Source organism: Berghia stephanieae, chromosome 8 (assembly GCF_034508935.2).
Source record: "Berghia stephanieae isolate SIO BIC M18660-M18661 chromosome 8, UCSD_Bste_1.3, whole genome shotgun sequence".
NCBI lineage: Eukaryota > Metazoa > Mollusca > Gastropoda > Nudibranchia > Aeolidiidae > Berghia > Berghia stephanieae.
The window spans coordinates 14388777-14402276 of record NC_088367.1 but is presented as its reverse complement, the minus strand read 5'-3'; the positions used below and the strand labels follow the sequence as shown (position 1 = coordinate 14402276).

Genomic DNA, 13500 nt, shown 5'->3' with positions numbered 1-13500 from the left:
AATATTATATAAAACGTCGTTTGCTAAATGATTTGTTCAAAATAAATAGAAAGCTCTCTCTCTCTCTCTCTCTCTCTCTCTCTCTCTCTCTCTCTCACACACACACACACACACACACACACACACACACACATACCCCCCCCCTCCCCCCACCCGCCACCAAAAACCCCCCCCCCAAAAAAAAACAACACCAAAAAACCAAAACGAAACAAAACAAAAACCCGCTCAAACAAAGAAAAAAAAACAACAAAAAACAACAAAATAAATAAAAAACCCAAAAAACAAACAAACAAATATCTAATCTATATCGAAAAAAAAAAAAGAAAACAAAACATGACGGGTCCCGTTTATATTATAACATCCAAAGGTAATTAATTTTAATATAATCCCAGACGAGAGCCCCAATTTATGTAAAGCGGTATTTAAGATGGAGGTAAATTTTTTCTTAATTTTAGAAAATTTATGTATTAATCTTCACACCACACGAGCGTTTTACATAGGTTGTCAGCTCCTGCACTCATAGAATCGCCCTATTAATTAGAATTAAATGATAGAGGTCTGCAAATCCTATGATTTCCCCTTTACATATTACATGGAATTATTTAACAGCATTGATTATTGGCTCGTATAGCTGTCTAAGGATATAACCTTCACAATACAATTATAAGTAATGAATTAAACAAGTTCCAGTCCCACTTAAAACTGACAATAAAAGTAAGTCGGATTTATTCTGTTTTAATAAGTTTTAAATAGTACGTGTTTACATGTTTTTGTTTATTATTCATCATTGGGCACAAACAAAGGAAAACAAAACCACAATATTTTTTTATTGTTTCTTATCTTGATAACAGCTGAGGTCCTTAGCCGAACTGGCCGTATCTCTGCTTCAGGTTGTAGGGGTGCCGTTTGATGATGAAAAGGTGTGAGGTTGGCCACCTCTTCCTATGGCCAAACTAGGAAGGGATAGAAATCTGGACTTGATATTATTACAAAAACAAACCCAAAAACAAAGACAAAACAGAAATAAAAAAACGCGTAGACTAACATGTGATCTGTTTCGAGTCCGTATATATTATGGTGAAATAAAAGTATAAATCATATGATACCATTGATCGTCGCCATAGGAAGGGTTTGGTATTTAAATAAAACAAATCGAGAAGGCACAGGAAACGGAACGTGTGTGATCGGGATTGTTTGTGTGAATGTGTATGTGACTGTGTATGTGTGTGTGTGTGTGTGTGTGTGAGTATGTGTGTGTTCGTGTTTGTGGGAAGGGGGTGGGTGGGGGGGGGGGGGGCGTTACTGGATGTTGTATCATCAGACTCCGACATTGAAATGGATCTAGTTCAATTATGCTTTGCGTCGACTAAAATAATAATAAAAATAATTTAAAAAAAAAAAATTAAATTAAATTTAAAAAAAAAATAATAATAATAGTAATAACAATAATAATAATAATAATAATAATAATAATAATAATAATAATAATAATAATAATAATAATAATAATAATAATAATAATAATAATAATGATAATAATAATAATAAGAGTAATAATAATAATAATAATAATAATAATAATAATAATAATAATAATAATAATAATAAGACTACTACTACATACTACTACTACTAATAATAAATAATAATAATAGTATTAATAATAATAATAATAATAATAATAATAATAATAATAATAATAATAATAATAATAATAATAATAATAATAATAACAATAATACACAAATCACAGTGTCTTGCTGATCACAGTGCCTCTTTGTCCAACCAGCCCTTAAAAAACTCGAACAAAAGACAAAAGAACTAAAACCAAAATAATAAAAACAAAGATATATATATATATATATATATATATATATATATATAATATATATATATAATATATATATATATATATATTAACAAAACTAGTTTGAAATGTATTGTGGCTGTTCAAACAAAAATAATAATAATATATCATAATCGTACTGTCTCCCTGCCTGTGACGGATGACCTCCAATTCAGCATGTCACTAGACATAATAATATCTTAGGACAAGGCTCTTGGCACTGGGGATACAGGTCGAGGCAAGGACAACGACTTATTGTCCTCAGAAACAAGCTGGTCATCTAGTCTGCCGGACACTGACTAAAACAAAATTGAACATACAACCCCCCCCCCCAACAAAAAAAAAAAATACAAAACAAAAACCCTCACAAAACAAAAACAAACAAACACCACCACCACCATCACCACCACCACAACCAACAACAACAACAACAACAACAACAACAACAACAACAACAACAACAACAACAATAAGAACAACAACAACAACAACAACAACACACATACAATCAATCAAACAATAAATAAGAGAGAAACAGAAAACAAAAACAAAGCTATACTTTTTTCACGTTCATATCGGCCATTGTCTACATATTAACTTAATTGATCTATCTATCTATTATTATTAACCTCGTCATGTCCCAATCTTGTGAGTTTTTGCCAAGACGAGGATCATTTAAATCGACCAAAATTTCAAGGACGAGTTATTAAAAAAAATAAAAATAAAATCGACAACGCACATGAAATGGAATGTGTGTGGTCGGGATCGTGTGTGTGTATGTGTGTGTGTGTGTGTGTGTGTGTGTTTGTGTGTATGTGTACATTCAGAAGGGGGGGGGGGGGGAGGGAGACAATAGGAAAAAAAAAGAAGAAAGAAAGAAAATAAAGAAAAGTAAATAATAGCAACCATTCAAGCTCAAATTATTGAAGCCACGATTTCTGTCACGGGGTTGTTTTATATCTAAGCGAAAAACACACTATTACATTATTATAATAGAGACGTATAGGTAGGTAATACAAATACAAGAGTACAGCGGAATCTACATCGACAGAGTAGATACATAATATTATGTGAGACCCAAGTTTGATACCAACAGTACAGTGAATCTAAATCGACATACGTATTATAAAAGTGAGACCAAAGTTTGGTGACTCACCCGCCAGACTTGTAAAGCGATGATAAACAAGTAAAAGGCTCAACCCATGGGCTCAACTATTGCCTCACTCTCACAAAACAACAATATCTTATGTCTTGTTTTTATGTTTTTAAGGGTTTTACGGGGCTTGTAACACATTAAGGTCATATCAGCGCCAGTAAAAAGGAAGAAAATGGGATAGTAAAAAGTTCTAGAATTACAATTAAAGCACCCAAGAAAAAGTAAGACATAAGGGAACTGAGAACAAATAGGGATCAGATGTAGATTCCAAGAGCATACCACCAATGTACTTAGTTTGAGATCCCCTATAAGTCTCATCCGGACACAAGCACAAAATCCAACAAAGAGGAATACACTCAAAATGCTTACATTATACATTCAAAATAACAAATATAATAAATAATACATAACAGAGAGATGATTTACAAGGAAAAAAATATCATCTCCCAAAACAATAACTATGCATTTGACTGTTTCCCTCACAGACAGGACTCCGGCCAGGGCCAGGACAAAACCAAGTAATCTCATTCCAAGACAAAGACAGAAAGCATGTTGGAAAACAGATATAAGGGGATAGAAGACACAGTATGTACCCCCCCCCCCCCCACTATGGAAGGTCAGGAACCCTACCAAGAACAATAAAGATTTGAACAAGTTTGTATGAAAAGGTACCAGACGGCACAGGAAAGAAAAATACAAGAAAAAAAAAACATCCCAAAAAATCAGTCGACCTCGACTGGGGATCGAACCTCAGACCTTCTGAATAGCGGTCAGACGTGCTGCCGTTAATGTCAAGTCGGGGATAGTTTTAATCAAGCGAAATTTGTAGCAAAAGTTTCCTGGTCGATTTTAAAGTAAAAGTACAACAGTAAAGGCTATAACTATAACACTTCTTTATTTCACCCTTTTCTTTCATTTTGTTTCCCTTTAAAGGCGGGGTTCCATTTTGAACTAACTTGTTAAAACTATAACACAACAATAATAATAATAATAATAATAATAATATATAATAATAATAATAATAATAATAATAATAATAATAATAATAATAATAATAATAATAATAATAATAATAATAATAATAATAAAAGCCATGACGACGGCGACGATGATGATAATGTTATCATTATCATCATTATCCAAATCATTATTATTATTATTATTATTATTATTATTATTATTATTATTATTATTATTATTATTATTATTATTATTATTATTATTATTTCTTCAGCGCTTTCTGCCAAGGCTTCAAAGCACAGATACATTGCATAAAGCGTACAGTACAAAAGTGTAAATAAAACTCTGCATGCATTCATCAGCTGCTCCCGCACACTACTTACAAACACATACACTCTCTAACACCTACACACACACACACACACACACACACACACACACCACCCGGTACACAAGAGATGATTACATTAATTTATTAATATATTCACAACAGATAGTTCGAAGTTGACGTCAGTCGGGTCTTTGTTATTGTTTTTGCCATCCGCGTTTATGAGTAATTCTCACTAAACTGTTTTAACCTGACTATAAACGATCATTGTTACACATGGTTTTGTGTGTTGGTCCGTTATATTTCCGGATGGCAATGTTGTGAACTCCTTATCCAAGCGCATACTATCTTTAGGCAGTTAACTTAACAAAAAGGAAGGTTTTGTGGCGTTTCTTTAAAAAGGGAGCAGTAACTGTGATGTGACTCGGGTTTATATGGAACCCCAGTCGCATTTCTCTTACTCCCCTTTTATTGATTGAAAGAAAAAAAGAAACCCCAAACAAACTCGTCAAATAACTTGCAGGTCTGGTCGTGGCCCGAATTGTTATAATAAGCGCTCTTTGATGCAATGGAAATACTTTCAAACCAACGAAATATAATATTATTGTCTATAGATACAAGTCTGGATTGAGGAAAGAATAGTTCGAATTATTTCAAAACTATATTCTTCATATTCCATTGGCCTCAGCAAAACTAAATTGATAATACACAATTGTAACATTTCATTTTGTTATTATTATTATTACTATCATTATTATTGCTGTTATTGTTGTTGTTGTTATTATCATTATTATTATTATTATTATTATTATTATTATTATTATTATTATTATTATTATTATTATTATTACTATCATTATTATTATTATTTTTATTATTACTATCATTATTATTATTATTTTTATTATTACTATCATTATTATTATTTTTATTATTATTATTATTATTATTATTATTATTATTATTATTATTATTACCTTGTTGTTGTTGTTGTTGTTGTTGTTGTTTATTATCATCATCATCATCATCATCATCATCATCATCATCATTATTAATATTAATACTATAACGGCGCTCTTAAAATGTGTTACTTTGTTAAACCTTTCTCAGAGTGAACACGTTTGTTTAAAAAAAAAAAAAAGCTATAATATGACAGATTACCCCCCCCCCCTCACCCCCCCCCCCCTCTTTCCGATATTAATCAAAATGCTGCTACGTGTTAGTATTTACAGGTCTGATAACCATGCCCAGTGTTGGGCCGAATAAAAAATTATTAGATATTTTTTTTTTCGTTGCCTTGAGCTTACAGTATATACAGTTTTCTTCACAACAACGGACACGAAACAATGAAGGGATCTACTTCTATGCCTGTAGCTATAATGTGATCATAAAAAAAAAAAAATAAAATAAAATAAAATAAAAAAATTAATAAACACACAAACAAACAAACAAATAAATAAATAGATAAATAAATAAATAAATAAATAAATAAATAAATAAATAAATAAATAAATAAATAAATAAAACGTAACTTGAATAGGCTTTTCATTACTAACTGTAAATCGCTAACGTTCCTGATCTGACCAAAAATATTTTTAGTTAAAACGAAAAAAATTGAATGATACTGCTAGCTTATTTATCAATATGGATTTTCTTATTTTGAAATTATTAAACTGAAGTAAAATATCCTTTGGACAAGGCTGACTATTGTTATGTTACCGTTTTCATCAAGTCAGTTCCTGGAGATTAAATGGTATGGAATACATTATGAAGCATATGTATCTTTTTTTTTTAAATAGAAAATCACTGACTGTTCAAGCTTAGACAGTAATTGCTAAAAGATAAAACGAAAAAAAAGAGGGTGGGGGGGGAGGGAGAGAGAGAGGGGGGGGGGAAGAGAGAGAGAGAGAGAGAGAGAGAGAGAGAGAGAGAGAGAGAGAGAGAGAGTATAAAATTAAATGTCTTAAGGGATATATATATTATATAATATATATATATATATATAATATATATATATATATGATATATATAACAGTGAGAATACCAAACACTCACATACACGCACGCACACACATACATACACACACACACACACACACACACACACACAAATGCTCTTTCTCAGTTAACACCCAATGACCTTCACCTTACTTCTCTCTCATCCTCGACCTCTCTCTCTCTCCTCTACTTCCCTTTTCGACACGTATATTATATCAACGTCGTCGTCACAGTTGCCATCGCTACAACTATCACTACCACTACTACTACAACTACTACTACTACCACCACCACTACCTTCATCATCATCATCATCATCATCATCATCACCGCCGCCACCACCACCACCACCAGCGTAACAACATAGCATCATCATCCACATCATCCGGTGTAAGATAGATGAGAGAGAGAGAGAGAGAGAGAGAGAGAGAGAGAGAGAGAGAGAGAGAGAGAGAGAGAGAGTTGTGTGTGTGTGAGGGATAGAAGAATGAGGAGAGAGAGAGAGAGAGAGAGTGTGTGTGTGTGTGAGAGAGAGAGAGCGTTGTGTGTGTGAGAGAGATAAGAGGAGGAGGAGTAGAGAGAGAGAGAGGTGTAGAGGATGAGAGAGAAAGAGGAGGAGAGAGAGAGAGAGAGAGAGAGTGATGGAGACTTATGAATCTTGAAAAATTCCACAACATCGACAGAGATCCTCAGAGCATAGCCTGAATAAATCCACAATAATCGACAGATTCTCTCGCTCCGACTCTTATCGCATCGTCTCTCTCTTTTCTCTCTCTCTCTCTCTCTCTCTCTCTCTCTCTCTCTCTCTCTCTCTCTCTCTCTCTCTCTCTTTCTCTCTCTCTCTCTCTCTCCCTCTCTCTCACACACACACACACATACACACCCTCAGTCTCTCTATTTCATATCGGATCTTATGTTGATGGCTCAATATCTTTTACGTGATTTTATCATAATTCACTACATCTTAGGTCTAAGGGAGGTCATAATATTATATTATAGTTCCCAGCTCAATAGTAGAGAGTACATAATATTATCAGATACTCCTTTTCAGTACTTCCAATGTCCCCAGGATTCCTTTCCAGAACTGCTAGAGGTGGCGCTAATTTCGACTTCAAAAGTAGCCAAATGGAGGCTCAGGTAGCCAAACACTATAATATTTATTTTGTTTGGTCGTTTTTAAGGGTTTTACGGCACTTGCAACACTTTAAGGTCATATCAGCGCCAGTAAAAAGGAAGAAAATGGGATAGTAAAAAGTTCTAGAATTACTATTAAAGCACTCAAGAAAAGGTAAGACAAAGGGGAATTGGTTCAAATAAGAAACCGGTGTAGATTCCAAGAGCACACTATCAAAGTACTTAGTTTGAGATAACTAAAAGTCTCATCCAGACACAAGTACAGCTCCCCGCTGAGAGGAATACACTCAAATGTTTAACAAATCATATATAATATAAAGAAAACATAATACAGTGCATAACAGAGAGATGATTTACAAGGAAAAAATATCATCTCCCAAAGCTAACTATACATTTGACTGTTTCCCTCTCAGCCAGGGCATCTGGCCAGGACCAGGACAAAACCAAGTAATCTTAGTACAAGACAAAGACAAAAAGCAAGTTGGAAAATATAAGGGGATAGAAGACGCAGTAAGTACCTCCCTGCCGACTATGGGAAGTCAGGAACCCCACCCCGATATTAATTCTGACCCCCTTGTAAAATCCATCGGGTTTGGTAATTAAAACTAAAATCGAATAGACCAGGGAAAACATTTTATTCTATTTTTTTTTTTTGAAAACATCTAAAAATCTAAATTAATAATAATAATAATAATAATAATAATAATAATAATAATAATAATAATAATAATAATAATAATAATAATAATAATAATAATAATAATAATAATAATAATAATAATAATAACAATAATAATAATAATACATAGAAACACGATTTTCCTTGCGGCTAATCAGCAAAATCCTAGATGCTTGGGAAAAATAAAATATTTTCTTTTATTTGTAAATGAAGCGGTTGAGAAAGAGTATTTCGTATGTAGGAACCGTACTAAGAACCGTTCTAGGAACTGACCAGGGATAAGGTCCTGTGTACAGCTTGTGTGATTATAAATTCAGAAAACAGTGTGGAGAGGGTACATTGGAACGAGGATACAAATAGATCCATTTGAATATGTGTAAATGAGTAGGATTTAATTTCCATTTTATTTCATTCACAGAAGAGCGCATTTCGGGATCTGCACATGCTACACACGAGAGGGAGCAAGGAAAATAAGGTGGAATACTCTCTGACAAGCGAGATGATATAACGAAGAAGAAGAAGAAGAAGAAGAAGAAGAAGAAGAAGAAGAAGAAGAAGAAGAAGAAGAAGAAGAAGAAGAAGAAGAAGAAGAAGAAGGAAGAAAGAAAAAGAAGAAGAAAAGAAGAAGAAAGAAGAAGAAGAAGAAGAAAAGAAGAAAGAAGAAGAAGAAGAAGAAGAAGAAGAAGAAGAAGAAGAAGAAGAAGAAGAAGAAGAAGAAGAAGAAGAAGAAGAAGAAGAAGAAGAAGAAGAAGAAGAAGAAGAAATTCTACTTCTTCTACTGATCGTTTTTCGTCCTCACCATCAGCAAAAATATCGAACTAAAGAGGAACAGGCTCTTCAGTTCTTTCATCAGCAAATTCATTCAGTTATCAGAATAAAGTTATGATTTGTGTATCGTTGAGAATATCATAATTTTCCTGCGGATTTATACACTTCTCACTATTTTGCGGGGGAGCTGGAGTGTGGTCATCTCCGTTGCAAAATTGACTAATTTGACAACCGAGTTCGTTGACAGTTGACAGCACGACATTCTGAAAATACTATACAGGTGGCGCTTGGCGCTCAGGTAAGGCGCGGGGGGGGGGGGGGGGGGGGGGGGGGGGGGGGGCATCGAATAGATGACACAAAGACCAGGTAAAAATCGCACGGATCATGGCAACACAGAGGCAGGTGGTGACACTGCAGCATGCCACAAACACACTCACGTACGTACACACAAACTTACAAGACACACATAGAAACACACTCCTATAATAAACAGTTCTTAACACACACACACACATACACGTGTGTCAGACACAAACGGTAGTTTAGTTCGTATTGAGTAATCAAACCATTTATTTTGCTTGATGTCATGGACAATGAAACCACGCTTTGTCAATAGGCACACCTTGAAAGAGAAACGCTTCATACCGATTGATCCAGAATAGAACTAGAACAAAGAAGATAGTAGGTAGAGTCAGTGAAGGATATCCTACGATTAGAGACAACTTAATTTGTCTTTGTGTAGAGTTTACATACAAAAACGATCACAGGAAGGGAAATGCACTGCTGAGGTGGCCAGATAGGAAATAATTCGCAATAATAATACCAATGACGATTACTAAGACGCCGACGCGGCGATAATAATATAATATATATTATAATATGATAATAATAATGATGATGATGATGATGATAATAATAATAATAATAATAATAATAATAATAATAATAATAATAATAATAATAATAATAATAATAATAGTAATAATAATAATAATAATAATGATGATGATGATGATGATGATGATGATGATGATGATGATGATGATGATGATGATAATAATAATAATAATAATAATAATAATAAGATGAAGAAGAAGAATAATAATGATAATAATAATAAAGTTTTCATACACTTTGACTACGAACGCCGAGATATCGATCACAGGACGTTAGATGGAAGAATGGTGTTTCTGTCGATCAAAATTAGACCTAGCTACCCATTTAGTGCGGTATGGAGGAGTGACCTAGATAAAAACAAACCTATATAGCTATCTAAAGGAATTGCTGGTTAACAAGATTGTATACTGTGAGTACTTTCAAAAACGAAACAGTTTCTGAAGAAGTGAGGAAAAAATAAAGTTTAAATACAATTACCATGTCATTAATGAGGGTGAGGGAGACAGAGAGGGGAGAGAGAGAGAGAGAGAGAGAGAGAGAGAGAGAGAGAGAGAGAGAGAGAGAGAGAGAAGAGAAAAGAAGAGGAGAGAGAGAGAGAGAGAGAGAGAGAGAGAGAGAGAGAGAGAGAGAGAGAGAGAGAGAGAGAGAGAGAGAGAGAGAGAGAGAAAGAGAGATAGAGAATATATTATATGGGAGTATAATGGAATATTATTACTAGATCTACTGTGGTTTTACGACTCTTTTATCTCAACTCACCGTGTCAGGACTAAGAGGAGGTACTTAATTAACAAGCAGTAGATATTATATTATGGCAATCAGGTAGGTTATCTGTGTCAAAATTAGGGCTATTAATAGGGCTTAAGGATGTATAGGCAGATTCTTATCATTATGGGCGTAAAAGACTGACATGGTGGTTTTTTTTTTTTTTTGCAAAAAGAAATCCCAAATTTTGCAAGCTAAAAACAGCAAAAATTTGCGATTAAGTTTCCTAAAAACCCATAATTAGTTCATGAAAGAGAAAGGTATTTGTTTGTTTTTAAGGGAGGGTGTCACGGCGCTTGCAACAAATGTAAAGTCATTTCAGCGCCAGTAAAAAGGAAGAAAATTGGATAGTAAAAAAAGAAACTACACTTGATTATCTTTAACGTTCTACACGAGCTATCAAATTAATAGAAACAAAAATCGTCTTTTTAATTTTTTTTTCTTTGCAAAATATCGATAGAGTCTGATTTGCAAAAATGTGAAAAAAAAAAAAAAAAAAAAAGAAAAAAAGATAGATTTTGCGGCCGCAATGCAAATCAGTGATATTTTGCGGCCGCAAGCGATGAAAAAAAAATGCCATGCCAGAAAAGATGGAGGATGGATTATCTTTATTGACGACCATCATATTATTACAAGAAAATAAGACGCCATCACTCTGAAACAAGGTATGTATCGAGTCTTCTGGAAAAGTGGTTATTTACACTTCCAAAGAGATTGGAACCACTTTTTTTGTTTGTTGTTGACATCACACTTTTGTTCCCTATTAAAGAAGAGAAATAGACGTATAAAAATCAAATATTATTCCGCCCTTTGTTTGTGGAGGCGGGGTGGGAGCAAGGTATTCGACAGCTGGTGGGATAATGAGTGACGTTTTTTACTCAGCACTTTGCTATTGTTTTCAGACCACCCAGTTGGATGATAAGTTCCCACTAAATTCTCTCGATCAGACCGTAGCCATCGTAAAGTTATAGCCTGACACTGACCAAAAAATGACGTCAAAATGCCAGTCTTTTGCCACAAAAGAAAACAAATCGTGAGTTGTATTCAATAGTTCAACCAATGAAATAACTTGTTTCCTTGAGCTCGACTAACGACAACTCACTAGACGCTACACAAACCTAAAAATGACGTCAAACCAGAGAGTTTATAAGCTAACGCGTTAGCTTTTACAATCTCTCTGGTCAAACTGCCAGTCCTAGAGGGTTCTAGTGTCAGGCTATAACTTTACGATGGCTACGAACGGTTTAAGTCTGATTAATACAGTTTAATGAGATTTATTCACAAACACGGATGGCAAAAACAATAACAAAGACGCCAACTTCGTTCTATATATAGAAGGAACTAAGTTGACGTCACTTAGCTCGTTGCCTTATTTTTAGATGGCGATGGGTGATTAGTTCTCGCTGAACTGAATGAATAAAAGGATTTACGTTAAAAGTACAAATAGTTTTGTGTGCAGGCGGGTGTTTTGAATCTTTTACCTAGATGCATAACATCAATAAATCGTTCTGTTCACCATTGACAGAGACCGGAATGAACTCCCGCTGAGACTGAGAGTGCATTGGGATCTCTAAATAAGAAGTGTTTGTACAACTTAATATAAAATAGCGTACGACATAAAGGTCGGCTTTAATCTAGAAATTCAATCTTGGTATAAAGGGACAAGTATTCACAGGCCCTAACATGCATTAAGTGGCCATAAAACTCGAATAAATAAAAGAAATAAATGTTATGAACCCATAGAGGTAAAAGACCTATCATTATCCTCCTCTTCCCCCTCCTCCTCATCCTTCTTCCTCCTCCTCCTCCTTCTTCTTCTTCTTCTTCTTCTTCTTCTTCTTCTTCTTCTTCTTCTTCTTCTTCTTCTTCTTCTTTTTTTCTCTCTCCTCCTCCTCCTCCTCCTCCTCCTCCTTTCATCTACACAAAGGACCCAAAAGAACCGCCACACTTTGATGGGTAGACTATAACGAAATATAAAGGAAATGAATAGGCGACTAAGTACACATTTAAAAATAAAATAAAATTTCCAAGTTGATCAAATAAAACGCCGGTGTCGATTTCACACTTGCCCAACCAACATCATCTATACCAAACGGTTCCTTTTCATCAAGTTCATCACGAGAACCGTAACATTGATGAGACTTGGGCACGAGGGATCAATGATGGGAGAAACTGTAAATCCTTGAAAGCAATTAATTTATGTCTTGCCCTTACATGAAGGATTAACCGATATTTCTAAGTTCAGTATAATAATTGTTAATGATAGATCTACATAGTCAATTATGTATTGATTTATTGCTTATTCATTTATTTGCTTTTTGACTATTTTCATTATACTGTATATATATATATATATATATATATATATATATATATATATATATATATAATATGTTCGTGTGTGTGGTGTGTGTTTATGTGCTTATTCATTTATTTATCATTCAATTATATTTTATTATTAATATTTATTTTTTAATTTATTAATTTATGTTGATTTATTTTTTGATAAATACAAAAAGTAATAAATAGGAACATTGTGTTTTACGCAGCGGAAGGAAGCAGGTACAAAGCCACACTGATCGTGCCGGTGGTTTCCCCTCTTTCCATGAAACTGTGTATAACTTCCCCCTCCTACATTGAATGAAGGTCAAGGTAAAAGGGAAATTTTGTTTTATCAACATAACCGTTTTGAAGATTAAAAAATATCTCAAACCTTAACAAGATCGGGTAAAACTGAAAGGTTATGCTATTTAATCCAGAGATGGATTACTGGTACATATTACGTTTAGAAATGCTACTACGACAACCAGCGCTACTACTACAACACATCAACAAAACAAGAAGAGATAGAATAACTACTACTACTACTACTACTACTATATACTACTAATACTACTACTACTATACTACTACTACAACAACAACAAATATATACTATACTTATACTACTACTACTACTACTACTACTACTA

General features: G+C 33.8%; 1 protein-coding gene across 1 annotated transcript in view; it reads right to left on the bottom strand.

The window, feature by feature from the left end:
- The window catches only part of LOC144978215 (COMM domain-containing protein 9-like), an 81998-nt gene that overhangs the window by 40374 nt on the left and 28124 nt on the right, over window positions 1-13500 (bottom strand). The window lies entirely within an intron of this gene.